Raw genomic sequence first — 14,273 nt, forward strand, 5'->3', positions numbered from 1 at the left:
ACTTACAGTTCTTGCAAAAACCACCCCTTATTGCCTGTACTTTATTCAACTTGCTCTGAAATTAGCCCCCTCTCCGCAAAAAGAACTATACTACATCACTGTGTAATGGTCCCATCCACATGCAATCAATCAGACAACCGTATACCCATGACTTCGTAAGTAGAACTCAGGACCTATAGTTCCCAAACAAGTCCCGAACTCAGCAAATTAAATAAGCACCTCATCTAAGCTTAGCCAGCAGAGGGAACAATTAAAACAAGACACGCATTTGCAAAGTTAGTCCACTTATAACAAAAGTTTCACAGCCATCTTCTACTGTATTAAACACTGTTATTAGTGGTGCATACATCAGTGTTTCAGGTCTTTTGGCTTGTGTTTACCTGAATGAATTAGCCAGAAAAAGTCCATTTCAGATTCCAAGTCCAGCAGCATCTTTCTGTGCTAATCAGCCCATAGGTTACTGTTTAAATCAGAATTTCCAGCTACTATGGCTTGAATGTTTGTACCTGTGATAGATATTAACCCTTTCAGTCTTCTGTTCTTGTATATTAAATTCATTTACATTAACTATTCTTAGGGTTGCCAACTTTCTAATCACACAAAACCGAACACCCGTTTGGGGTGAGGGCTTGGAGTCCCAGTGGTGCTTTCCACAGCTCCCAGGAAGTGGCCACCAGATCCCTGCAGCCCCTAGACACATGGGTGGTGTGATACAGCATGGCCAGAGGCCAGCAGGAGAGGGTTAGAAGGGAGCCTTATTCCCTGTAAGAGGAAGTTTGCTATAGATTAACTAGAGCACCTGAAGCCAATGGTGCCCTGAAACCCTCCCCCGCAAAGAAAAGAAAGCGCGAGACCCATCAAAATAGTGCCGGCAATTTGCCACAGCGGCCAGAGAGTCTCCGTGCGCTACCCTCGTGCCTGTGGGCACCACCTCTGCAGCTCCTATTGGTCGCAGTTCCCAGCTAATGGGAGCTGGCACTAGGGGCGGCAGCAGCGCATGGAGCCTCCCTGGCCGCCCATGTGCCTAGGGGCTGCAAGGACCTGGTGGCCGCTTCCGGGAGCCACTTGTTGCTAGGGCAGGCAGGGAACCTGCCGTAGCCCCAGGTCCCCGCTGGGCTGCCAACCAGACTTCTAACGTCCCGATCAACCGCCAGGTTGCCTGGCAACCCTAACTATTCTCCCAACATAAAGGGTTGTTAAAGTGGACCAGTTGGGAAATTAATCAACGCACGCCACAGCCAGCCACAAGACGGTGTGCAGGGACTGCCCACCACTTTACACAGCTCATAAAGGATTTACAGCAGGCTGGTTGTTACACAAGGCTGTATAGATAGCTTCTCCTGCATCCCTGTAGAGTTCCTCATATATTGAGAGCTGTTTTAATTATTACTTAGGGTATGTCTACAGAGCAAAACCTGTTCATGGACTAGCCTACCCTACTAGCATGGGAAACAACTGTGAGGATAGCACTGCATGGCTTTCAGCGCAGGTAGGCCAAGCTCAGCAGAGACTCGAGGTATGTATTTGGCTCACTGGCCCACCCTGAAGCATGTGCCGCACTGTCTTCACTACTATTGCTACCCCACTGAAGGAGGGCTACAGCAGGTGTGGGTACTGTAGCCTGTGTGGACACACTCAGTCTTCCCACTTATTTCCTCCATTCCAAAAAGAAAAATGCCCACCCCACGGCACCGGATGTTCTAGGATTTGAATTTGTGAATTGCACAGTACACACTAAGGGACAAATCCAAGTCCACTGAAGTCAATGATAAAACTCCTGTGAACTTTAATGGACCCTAAATTTGGCCCAAAGGAAAACAACAGGTTCGGATAGTTAGCCATTTCCCCTTCTATGTGTAATCTTCCTTTGTTTAACTGAGGAGCCTCACCCTCTTCAAATGACATAACAATTTTTCCCTGAATTTGTAGTCAAACACTTTCACCTCTAAGTGCAGCAGCAGCTTACTGCATCGCTAAGGCACTGACTCTGCAAACACGTGTGCACAGAATTAACTTTAAACCATTGAACGGAACCAAACCACCTGCTTAATTCAGAGTTACTCACATGCAGAAGTGATTGAAGGACTGAGGCATACGTTACTAAGTACAATTTGTTTACCAAGTTTTTGGATCTTCATTTTAATGTGACTGATTACATTCATAACAGTGACATGTATTTAGGAAAATAAAATTAATACTTTTTAAAAGAGAAATTAGCCTTATGTTTATATAGCTTGAACAGCAACACGAGAGCTTGAAGAAATCTCAATTACATATACTGAACACCCAAAGGTGCTTTTCTAGTCTACCAGGTCTATCATCTGGATTTCTAAAGCATCTTAAATGTGTATTTATGTGAAAGACCCTAATGGCTCCAAAAGGAGCTGTTATAGGCAATCACAAAGTCAGGGGTTTCAAAATTACATAAATACAAACCGTGTGGACTCCAAGTAGCCCAACAGTAATCTCTATGCCAAGGGAAAGTTAATTTTGTATTTATGGCTTTATTTTGTAGTTTCTTGCTTAAGTATTAAAACTAACATTCTCTCACAAATGTTTAAATAGAGTATAAAAACCTGCAATTGGGCTTTGGATTGGCTGCTGACAATAAAACAAACAGGGTGCAACATAAATGTTTTGAATAAGTTACCTAGGTACATTTACATTTTTGTCTGTGTGCTTGATTATAAAAATGATTCCATGCATGGAAATTAGACTTTTCAAAGCTACTACACTGAATCATTTAATTTGTTTAAGTAGGTACCTTTAACGCAGTTGCACACTGCAATAAACATTTGAATTTTAGATTAAACAAATGAATTGTGAGATATTTCCTCATAAATACAGTTGGAAGACTAGTCTATGAAGACAGACCATAACCCAGTGCAGTTCCATAAAACCCATCAGCAGTAGCAACGCATCTTTTATAAATATTATCTTTTATTTACATTGTTCCCTTTTTATGCCCAGACATATGGCAGTGGACTTCATTTTACAGAAAAATAAGACCACTAGACAGTACTTCCCATCTTCCTTTTCATTCCTACAAGTCAGCTGTTAACACTAGCTAATATTATCAGTTCGATAATGCATGCAGATGGATTTCTTAAACTGCACAAGTAGTAATGTTGAATTATTTTTAAGCGATTAATCTAGAGTTTGGGAGTCTGTTCCGCTGATGCAAGTTTGTGCATAACTGCTATGAATATAATTGAGCTGCATGCAGGACTCGAGGAGGGAAGAGAGACAGGATGAAGGGTTGTTAATTGGTAACTGGTCAGTAGCCATGAAAATGAGTTTAGGCTTGTAAATTGCTTATTTACTGATCAGAGCCCACAAGGGATGATCATCATAATCTAGTCTGACCTCCTGCACAACAGGCCACAGGACCTCATGCAATAATTCCTGCATCAAGCCCATAACTTCTCTTTGAGCTCTAGCATATTTTCCTGTGTTCCCTGTACTGCTTTAAAGACTTGATCCTGCAAAGTGCTGAGAGCCCTCAAAACAAAATGAAGTCAACAGTAGAAGACAGCATTCAGTAGCTTTCAGAATGGGATTCTGTGTGTTAAGAAGCTGCTAGCTCTTGTAGGAAAAAGGAATTTGGGCACTAAAGGCTGCACAGATAAATGAACTGCTCCTCAGTTGTATTTAATGTACAGTATTTGCAATTTTCAAGCTCATGTTTATGACAAATCCTCAGATTTGTAATTTATTTTTACAAGTGATTTTCATATCACCAGTGGAATAGAATGTTAAGATACCATGTCCTCAATGAGCTGTTAAAATCTAGTACTAAATTTATCATATGCATATAAAAACATGCTTAATTTTACAGCACATTTATACAAATCACTTTTTCAAAATCCTGAATTATGTATTTAAACTGAATCAATTAAAAAGCCCATATAGGCACCTGGCACCCTGTAAATAATAATCCTCTACAATACATGTTATAACTGTAAGTATTTAACAGTACCTTTTTAAAATGCATATTTTAAAACATTTTTCTGTTTATTGAATTCTAATAAATAACCTAAGAGGAGGAAAAAAGCTTTGTATATGTATAGAATATGTATATGCATATGTGCTAAAGACCATGAAAAAAAAATATCAAGGACATTTTAACATGGCTTTCAATATAAAAGCCACAGTTCAGTCTGAAAAGTTGCCTCCCATCCTTACAATACCCAAGATTACTATAACTGAAAAATATCAGAGAAAAAACAAAAACAAAAAAAGTTAATTTGTATTTTGACAGCAAATGGGCACATTCTATTCTCTATAGGTTCTTATACCACCCTCATCATCATCATATCTGAGCACCTTCCAATGGTGCATTGAGTGATGCGATCAACATCTGTCATGTTTGTCCTATGTCTCACAATTGTGCGCACAAGAGTGTGTTTTGGGCTGGTAGGGTTTTCTGTTTGTTTGGCAGGATGTTTTGTTTTTCATTTCCAGGTTCCTCTGTGTTTTGCTGGAGAAGGCAGGTTGAAGAAATGAGTTTGGCACTTGTGGCAGAAGGCAGGGAGATTTCTGATGGTCCTTAGTTCTTGCGAGAGTTCATGCACAAAGGCACAGTAGGCAGTTCCATGGAGTATGAGCAGCACGGTGGTCAGCCATGGTCTGTCAGGATGGAAAAACTCAATGGCTCCTTGTTGGATGGCCTGCGTTACCATTTGGTCTTTCACTTAAACTGTGTATTTGACTGCTCAGTAAATCTACATAGTAGATGCCCCTGTGGATTCCCCTTCCCTTTGTTGGGTACACAGCAACAGGAGTTAGAAAATCATTTTAAAAATAAAAAACGTTCCAGTGCTTCAACTGGGACCATACAGGTGGACCTTTATGGCCGTGCAGAGTCTCATTGACATCAATGGTGACAAGGGTCTGCCCTCAGGGATCCTAGTGCAGGATCAGGGCCTATGGCAGAGGGATTCCTGGGCACATGTGCAACCTGAACATATACTTATTCTTTTTAATTAGTCAGTCTAAGTTGATGGTATCCGTTCAAGGCTGAATTTAACTTCAGGGTTTGGCATTATGCCATAAGATGCAGTGTGGTCCACTGGATAAGGCACTTGACTGGGAGTCAGGAGGCCTGTGATTCCTACCTGTGGCTCTGACCTGCTGTGTGACCTCTGGCAAGTCATTTCATCTTTCTGTGCCCATGTTTCCCTTCAAACCTTTTGCCGGTCTTGTCTATCCAGTCTGCAAATTTTCAAGCCGGGGAAGTGTGTGTGCAATACTTGACACAACAAGGCCTTGATTTCAGCCACAGCCTCTAAACATATCTGTAACAACACTGCAATATGTCTGAGATCAATACGGGAGACAGCATGGCACTAACTTAGTGTAAGATAGCCATGAATAAAACACGTTAAAAACCTCCCTAGCTTTTGACAGTTTGTCAGAGTATTTATGCTGGCTGCTGAACAAGGATTATTTTGTGTCATTTGTGGGCCTTCAAACTGTGGTCTTTGCAAAACATTTAGAGAAGAGTCTATGTTGCCCTACAGAAACATCACTAAATCCCTCCCATCGCCATCCTTACCCCATCCCACCCTCATCCAACGAAGTGGGTATTCACCCACGAACGCTCATGCTCCAAAACGTCTGTTAGTCTATAAGGTGCCACAGGAGACTCTGCTGCTTTTACAGATCCAGAATAACACAGCTAGCCCTCTGATACTTGATCCCACCCTAAGTATCTCACAAACAGGAATCCATAACTTTATGCTGATGGACCTGTACAGTCCAAGTGAAATATATTTGCATATTCACTGAAGCATAAGCAGCTTAAGTCCTGATGAAATTCCACTAGCCGGTACCATGCAGTTCATGACAAACCAGAAGGGCAGCAAGTAATAAAGTCTGGGGAAGAGGTTTCTAAATTATAATGTAAAACATTATTAATGCTCAGAGTTCTTGTTACCCTTTGTTGCCAACAATTAAAAGTAAAATAGAGCCTATTAATGCTACTAATGATACATCTTTCAGGCACTTGTCTCTGCCCTGGAGACATAATAATAGCACACGAAAGTGATGCTGCCTTCAGTACTTCATCTAATTTGGAATGAATGCGGAGGATAGTTCAGTGAGCTTTTCAGCACTCCATCTCCTTCTGAAAAAGAAACGAGCATCTGTTGGACCTGACTGACCTTTTGCCAGTCAAGTTCAACTTTAAAAGAAAGAGGAAGAAAGCTCATAATCAAAAGGGAAAGCTAAAGTGAGGGCGTTCTCAGACAGGTGATATGTAAGGAAAGACACTTTTGACATGATGAGTTTACTGGAATTTTAGATTCATTTCACACTTTTCTTTCAATTCTTTCGTTTTACACAGTTTTGGCCTGTGCTGACCAGATTTCCGGCTGGTGAAAGTGAGCACAGCCCCATCAACGCCGGTCGAGAAGTTAGCCCCTTGCATCTATTCCTTATGGCCCACCAAGTCTGTAGGTATCAGGCAGTGTTCAAAGGGCAATGCAACACGCATTGAACAGTGTGGTCCTGTGTTCACACTCCTCAGCTATCCAACCCTCTCATAACAATATATCCGATCCAAAACTAAAAGCTTGCAAAGTAGGAAAATACATTTTTTAAGAGTTTATGTTAACTTACAAGCTCTTTTTTTTTTTAAATCTACACTATGTCTAGGAAACAACTAACTGAGCTTTTTACCTAGAATACACCATACCCAGAGTCCAGACCCTTCTGACGGTTTCACTGCAGTGTATGCTACCTGTTTCTTTAATCAGATGAAACTGAAGTTATTTTGCTGACAGTAAAAGAAAAGCTGTCACTCTATTAAATGATTTCTTACTAAAGCCTATCTGCAAGCATAAAGCATTAACATAATTTATTAGAACAATTAGAATGCATCCTTGTTGTCTTCTAATTAGATTATTCCTTGTACTGGTAATTATATTAGACAAGAGAGAATAATAGTTTGAGATTTCTAAAATCATCTGTAGAGTATGTGAGGAGAGAATGATCAATAATGCTAATCTACTGGAACACAAATTCCCAGAAAGAGATATTTTATCATGCACGATTCTTTAAATAATCAGCATTATTTCTCAAAGTCCATATTAATCTCATCTGCAGTTAAAAAAAGCCACAAACAGAGGAATAAATACTGAAACAACTGTCAAAAATGCAGAATGAAAAATCCACATCTTCAAGGGGGTCACATCAGAATTGTTTCTCCTTGATTGCAAACACTTAACTTGGGAATTAGCATTAAGTTTACTTCATTTTATACCATTACAGGAAATGGACACCAATGCTGCAAAAGATTCCCCAAAGCTTCTACACCACTGACTTATTAAAATAGCTGATGAAATTTTTAAACATTCAAAAACTATTTGAAGTTTCCTTTAAAGGATTTTCACAACAGGGAAAGCCATCAAGCTACATACCCCCAGTTCCCTCCTCCCTAATTATTGCCATTTTGTTAATTATCAAAGCTAGGCTTATAGATGAATGGGTTCAGAAACTGTCCCAGCCCCAACACAGAAACAGGGCTTGTGAAAAATACTGGACTGTTATCCTTGAGCACAAATAGGTACAGCACAGAACGCAGCACAGGCATCCTCACATTACCCCCATCTGTGTAACTAAACCCTATCCTGAAAAGCAACATCTTTGGAAAGTCAGAGCGGTCTCTGCGCCCATTCAATCCTGGGTCCCTCTGCCATTTGCAAACAGATGGCAGGTCATGCACATTGTGATGGTGATTTTTATTATATGGATACCTGTGCCCTAGAGAATGAGCTGAGACCAAAACACGTCATAGAGCCGGCAGATAGTCAACTGTCACTACCCGTCTCAGTTGGATTTGACCTGGCAACAGACAAGAGAAACACAGTATATTTTGGGCTATCTATTTTTCCAAAATCATTGAAAGTCTTGATTACAAACAAAAAGCCCAAACAAAAACCCCACAACTTACCACCACAAAACTTCACCTATGTTCTGCACTAGAAAGTTCCCCCATTTTGCAGAATTTATGGTGGGTTTTCTATTAGACTAGAGCTTCCGTCTTCAGATCTCACACTTTAGTGATTCCTTGGAACAAGAGACACTCAATATACATTTTCGGCATTGACCCAAGGGAATCTACATATGCTTGTGAAATTTAGAGGCAGCTGTCAGCCCAGCAAATATCACAATATCTGATGAGACTCCATCATGTGAGTTCAAGTTAGAGCTGGGTCTACTGGGGACAAAACGGCAATCAAATCAAATTCAAAAGAAAGGAAAGGGGGAAAGGATGTAACTGGGTGCAGAAAGGAACTCTACTACAGAACTGATTGTATTTAGTGGCAGAAAGGAAATGAAGTGTAGGGATAACTGCAGGGAAGAGTAGACCTTACACGATTAGTGCAAGTTTAGATAAGCATTGAAAAAAACTAGGAGAAGGGACCAAGGAGATAGACTCTTGGCTAACCTCTGCCATATTTTAGTTTTTTTCCCATTACAGGCTTAAACGAAAGAGTCTTTTCTCCCTTACAGTCCTACTTGATTCCACAATTTATGACCAGTAGGTAGCACTATGTAGAAGAAAACGCTGGGCCCTATCTTGAATCTCTGGAACCTGCTGTGCAGTTCATGGACTGCGAAATCCAAATATCTTTCAAGTCACTCGATAAAAACTGTACTGCTTCTTCACTTGGATGCTACAGGAGATGAGCATTCATAAATGCTGATGCTTCACTTAGGTGTTTAGTCTTCTCACATCTAAGACCTGCAGCTTCTATTAGTACTAGAAAGCAGTTTCAACACATGCCTCTCTTTTGAGAATCGTCCGTTCTAGTTCTTTTATCTGAAAGGATTTTGAAGATTTTTTTCCTGAAGAACACAAGTGTGCTTTGTGCCTTGATTGGCATGAAGAATCCTAGTGCAATAGTAACTAGGCAGTACTGATCTTCTACCACAATCCAGATTCCTTGTCACTTCTTAGTTCTTGCAGACTATTCCAAAGTTAAAGATTCTTTCCCGATGCAGTTGGTCTTTGGGCATAACCTGTAGCTCCAGTTAGAGTAATCAAGGGATCTCAGTGCATCAGGACTGCAAAACCAGGGGTACTTTAAGCACTTCTATGAGAGCAGGTAGGGCAACCGATGCACTAAGAAGTGTCCTAGTCACCCCTACGACATGAAATACAGACAAATTTACAAAAGAACCCATGATACATAGCACATGCTGCCCAGGGGCTTCATATATTTCCATTACTTCAATATACACATTAAATATTTTAGACAGAGAATATCTCAAGCTAAACATAGCCAAACACAGAACAATTAGGTCCATTCATAAATCCAGAGATACAAAAGGCTTCCACAGCTTAACAATTTGTGCATTAATAATACTTATCACAATTATTTTCTGATTAGAAGACAATTGTCTCAAAAGCAAGCTGAGACAGCCCCAGCCAATGCAATCTTTAAGTCCTGTTAGTCACAAAGTCCAGGCCAAAACTTTAAGCCACTGTGCCTTCCTGACTGAAATCACAACCATTACATACTGAGAGTCATGAGTGCTTAGTGAGGTGGGGAAACACAAAATTATGGTCCATAATTATCTGGGGTGGGCCTTCTCCTAGGACTACATTGTCTCTTCCACCCCTCCCCAGGTACAAAGTAAGAGCAACGTGCCTTTGCATAAGGCATCAGTGTGGGACTTCATCACCAGGTGCTGAACCCTGAGCACTCCCTTCCCCCTCCAGGAAGCAAGGCTTTCATCTATGGAGACTGCATCTTCCAGGCCATAGAGGCTCCCTCTGAATGGAGTTTGGCCAGTAAATCCATAGTCTGTAGCCCCACAGACTACACCGCACCTCTCTCCTGACCAGCTCCCAAATCCATCTGACTGCTGTGGAATAATGCATGACCTCTCTGCATAGTGGCCTGCCCCTGTTCTCAACAAGAGTTAGGATTTGATCCATAGTGTGCAAAATTGAAATGGAGAAGGGATATTGTGCAGAAGGAATAGGAAAGAGAAGCTCAAATCAGACAGAGTCTGAAAGCAACCTGTTACCTGAAGGGCCAGATCATCACTTTGTGCTTCTAACCAAAACATTCTTTACAAACTTAACATTTTTTGCTGAAAGACCGCCCTGAGCAGCAATGCGTGGCAGTTCTTTCAGTGCTCACTGTGGAACAACTGCAGCTGTTGATGTTCTTTACCTCCAAGGCCAAAAACCAAGGACACTTACAGTGGATGAGTGGAAACCTGTCTCATCTATTAACAGCTCAGCCAGCTTCCCCAAATGGGTTGCATGTAATTTTTTGAAAGTTTAGTAAAATTCCCCGTTTTCAAAGCAGCAAGAAGATGATCATGAATTTCTTTCCCACACTAGTTCAAGATGCAAGCAAACAGGAGGTGATCTAGATATCACTGAGTCTGTTCCTTAAGCCAAGAGGATACTGAGAACAAGGTCTCTGATTATCAGATTCTGGCGATGGCAGTTTTACCTTGGATTAGACATTTTTGAGATACACATACACAAGACACTACAATCCAAAATTAAACAAAGCATATGGAGGTTTGCTAATAATTGCACAGGAAATAAAATGTGGAATGTGTGGAAAGAGTCTCAGAAATATTAACAGCTGCCAAAAATATAATTAACTGCCATGCGGCACTTATAATTTATGTCTGCTCTGTAGTTAATTATCTCCACAAAAACATGCAGGACCATCTTATTATTGAGTTTGCGGGCAGGGGAAGAAATCAGACTGGCACCCTACAAAGGGACAGCCTGATAAATCTCTGAGAAAGAGTTTAGGCTTTATTAAATTGATGGATGTAGGTTTTATTAACCTGATGGATTTATAATTGAATACATGGCATCACTGAATCTAACAATTTACACCTATAAGGCAAGTGATTTACAATATTCTGTAAAAGCAGCAAAGAATCCTGTGGCACCTTATAGACTAACAGACGTTTTGCAGCATGAGTTTTCGTGGGTGAATACCCACTTCGTCGGATGCAAGAGCATTCACCCACGAAAGCTCATGCTGCAAAACGTCTGTTAGTTCTACAGAACCTGATTTACAATATTCTGTTCACCTCTATGTGGAAACACCCTAGCCAGGTGCCAGAACAACAACAAAAAACAAAACTCTCAGCATGTGGGACAGTGCAGTGCAAATGTGCTGAAGATGGGAGTCACACAGGGTCGCTACATACAGAGGAGAGTTTAAAAAGAGACCAGTAACCTCCAGGAAATGAACACACAAATGGGAACTAGCAACAAACTCTCACTCTATATACACAAAAGTCATTGTTATTGCAGGAGCAGATTATCAGTGGATTCTTAGATCCAGGCAGAGCACTCCGAGGCATCATGAAAAGACAAATGATTGTCTGTTAGAATGAAGCTGTCTGGGTGTGTGGAAGGTCAGAGTCTCGCTAGACTAAAAGTGCCTGACCACAGGGAGGAGAGAAGACAGAAAACTTGGATGGCTCTGAGGCCCATCTCATTTTAACCCACTCAAGGCTATGTGAAAGACATTAATCCTCTGCACTTAGGTCTAAAGTTCTTGCAAGATATGGGGACAAAGTCCTGCAAACTATCCAGCTTGATTGCAAGGCCAAAAAAAGCTCAGAAAAAATCTACAGTTTAGTTGCTCATCCCTATTAGATACAACCTCCAAACATCACTGCCAAGGTATCACAGTCAGCTGCCAAGGATGATTCACAACAGCCCCCATTGCCTCATCAAGTTGCACAGGGAGATCCAGGCTGAATAAACACAGGACAATGAAATCCACTATGCAAGGAGGAGGGGATTATAAAAAGAGAAACAAGGCTTTTGTGGGTTCCCCATGTCCTCCCACTATTTGGATGTAATATTCTTCACTGGGTAAGTCACCTGAAAGGGCATGGAAGGAAGATTTAGAAAGGACTTGGTGTACGGTTTTGAATGGGGAAATCTAGGAATACGATTGGCTTAGAAAATGTGTGTACAGGAAGCCTGTGCACTTCTGTATGTCTATTTGCTAACTAAGGGCTGAACCGAGTTTGCCAGCCAGTTTGCCCCTAAAAGTACTGGAGGAGTTTGAGTAATACCACCAGGGCTGGTGCAACCCATTAGGCGACCTAGGCGGTCGCCTAGGGCACTAGCATTTAGGGGGGCGGCATTTCGGGTCCTTCGGCAGCGACCGGATCTTCCACAACCGGATCTTCGGCCGCCCCGGTTGTCGGCGGCATTTAGGCGGAGGGACCTGGGGCAGGGGAGGCACAGAGAGGGCTGCCTGCAGCAAGTAAGGGGGGGCGCATCACACAGGGAACCGCTCCCCGCCCCAGCTCACCTCTGCCCCGAGAGCAGGAAATGACCCTCCAATTTGGGTGGATGAGGTTTGGAAGTTTTGGACGGCAGCTGATCTAGGAGCAGGTGTCAACAATGAAAACCACCATGGAGTCAGCAAAGTGGGCAGCACCTCTGGGCTACTTAGTTCCCAAGTTCTTTGTGTATTACGGCTTCTTCATGCTCCAGTCATTTAAAACCTGGCACCATGCTGAGGGTACTCAACATGCCCACTTCCAGGTGACAACAACTGACAAAAGACTTTATTGTTAATTATAGTAGTACACCTCTACCTCGCTATAACGTGACCCGACGTAACACAGGTTCGCGTATAGCACAGTAGCAGCGGGGCTCTGGCAGCGCTTTAAAGGGTCCAGGGCTCCGGCTGCTGCAGGGAGCCCCGGGCCCTTTAAATCACCGCTGGAACCCTGCCGCCACTACCCCAGGGCTGCAGCAGCGGGGCTCGCTGGTGATTTAAAGGGCCCGGGCTCCCCACAGCGGCTGGAGCCTGGAGCTCTTTAAATCACCGCCGGAGCCCTGCCACCCTACCTGATATAACAGGGTTTCAGCTATAGTGCAGTAGGGATTTTTGGCTCCCCACGACCACCTTATAGCGGGGTAGAGATGTAGTAGTAGTGTTGTCATAACACCTAGGAAAGCCAGTCAGGGACCAAAAGTCAATTGTTCTAGGCACTGTGTAAAAAAAAAATATTCAGATTATTCTAGAGATAATTGCAGACTTTGAAATTTCCTGGAAACTAAAGAATTGCAAGCAACAAACAAACGAAGAGCTTGGTTCTGTTAAGTTTTCACATTAAACAGTTCTTTTAGGACCTAATTCACCAAGCATGGTTTTACTATTCAATCACTGGACTGAGATTCTGATTATCTGGGTTTCTTACCCAGCTATGCAGACTTTTTGTGGGGGCAAGTTCTTTAATCGCTCTGTTTTAAATGTGAGAGATAAGTTCATTAAATGTTTGTGAGGTGCTCGGATTTCATGGTGACAAGGGACATATCCGCACACATAAGTAAGGCAAGGCTTGGGAGGTTCCAATTTCATCCGTATTAGGGGCACTGAACAGCTTACAGGTTCAGGACATTATTAATTTGATTCAAGTCAATCATCAACTTTTCTTTCTAGAATGAACACGCTGGTGGGACAACAATTAAATATCATTAGCACACAAGGAAAAAGTTGTACGCACCAGTATGTGCATATAATGGAGAAAAAGAATGTTGCTATGTGCAATGAAAACTTTCGCTGGGTTTGCCAGTTAAGGAATAAGGAATGAGCACAAATTCAAAAAGAAAATATTTTTAAAAGGAGCATGAATTATGTATAGTTAGTTATTTTATCACCCAAGATGAACACAAAAATACAAATACAAATAATTTAGCAACAATAAAGAAGGCAATCGATACATATTTTAAATGTAAGAGCTAACCAGCTTTAATGCTTCAATAGAGTAAACTGAAATAATGATGTATAGAAGGAGAGAGAACATAACCCTGCAGTTTACATTATGTGGATTATACATAAATTCATAAACTGACAGGGATTTTATCATTTTATTGCTTTGTTGTGTAGAACATCAACAAAATATAAGCGTAATCTAACCTAAAACAGAGGCTTCTGGATGCATTGTTAAACAGGCTGCTATTGATATACATTTGTAATATTTTTGGTCTTTGTAGAAGTATATGAAACAAAGAAGAAAACAGAGTTTAAAAGGTAACCATAGCTTAGGCTCTATGTATCATTCATTACAAAAATTGAACAAGACAAATATGCACAGCACAAATCAGGTATTATGGACTCGTGTGAAGGTCAATATATATTTTTTACAATATCTACTATAATTAGGGGGTTATGTACAGCAGTGAAAGCAGTACCACCATACACTGACCAGGGTAATATTTGCACACAGAAAGCATTCTATGCAATGGCTTC

At 41.5% G+C, this 14,273-nt stretch overlaps 1 protein-coding gene across 8 annotated transcripts in view; it reads right to left on the bottom strand.

The window, feature by feature from the left end:
* The window catches only part of FHIT (fragile histidine triad diadenosine triphosphatase), a 1,025,256-nt gene that overhangs the window by 768,236 nt on the left and 242,747 nt on the right, over positions 1 to 14,273 (bottom strand). Inside the window, exon 1 of one of the 8 annotated variants that reach the window (XM_045023389.1) lies at positions 7,758 to 7,845. The exons of the other annotated variants lie outside the window; for them this stretch is intronic. The gene's annotated coding sequence lies outside the window, so the exon portion shown is untranslated. Of the gene's footprint in view, positions 1 to 7,757; positions 7,846 to 14,273 lie in introns of those variants that run through there. 8 annotated transcript variants of the gene reach the window in all.

Source organism: Mauremys mutica, chromosome 7, assembly GCF_020497125.1.
Source record: "Mauremys mutica isolate MM-2020 ecotype Southern chromosome 7, ASM2049712v1, whole genome shotgun sequence".
In the NCBI taxonomy this organism is placed as follows: Eukaryota; Metazoa; Chordata; order Testudines; family Geoemydidae; genus Mauremys; species Mauremys mutica.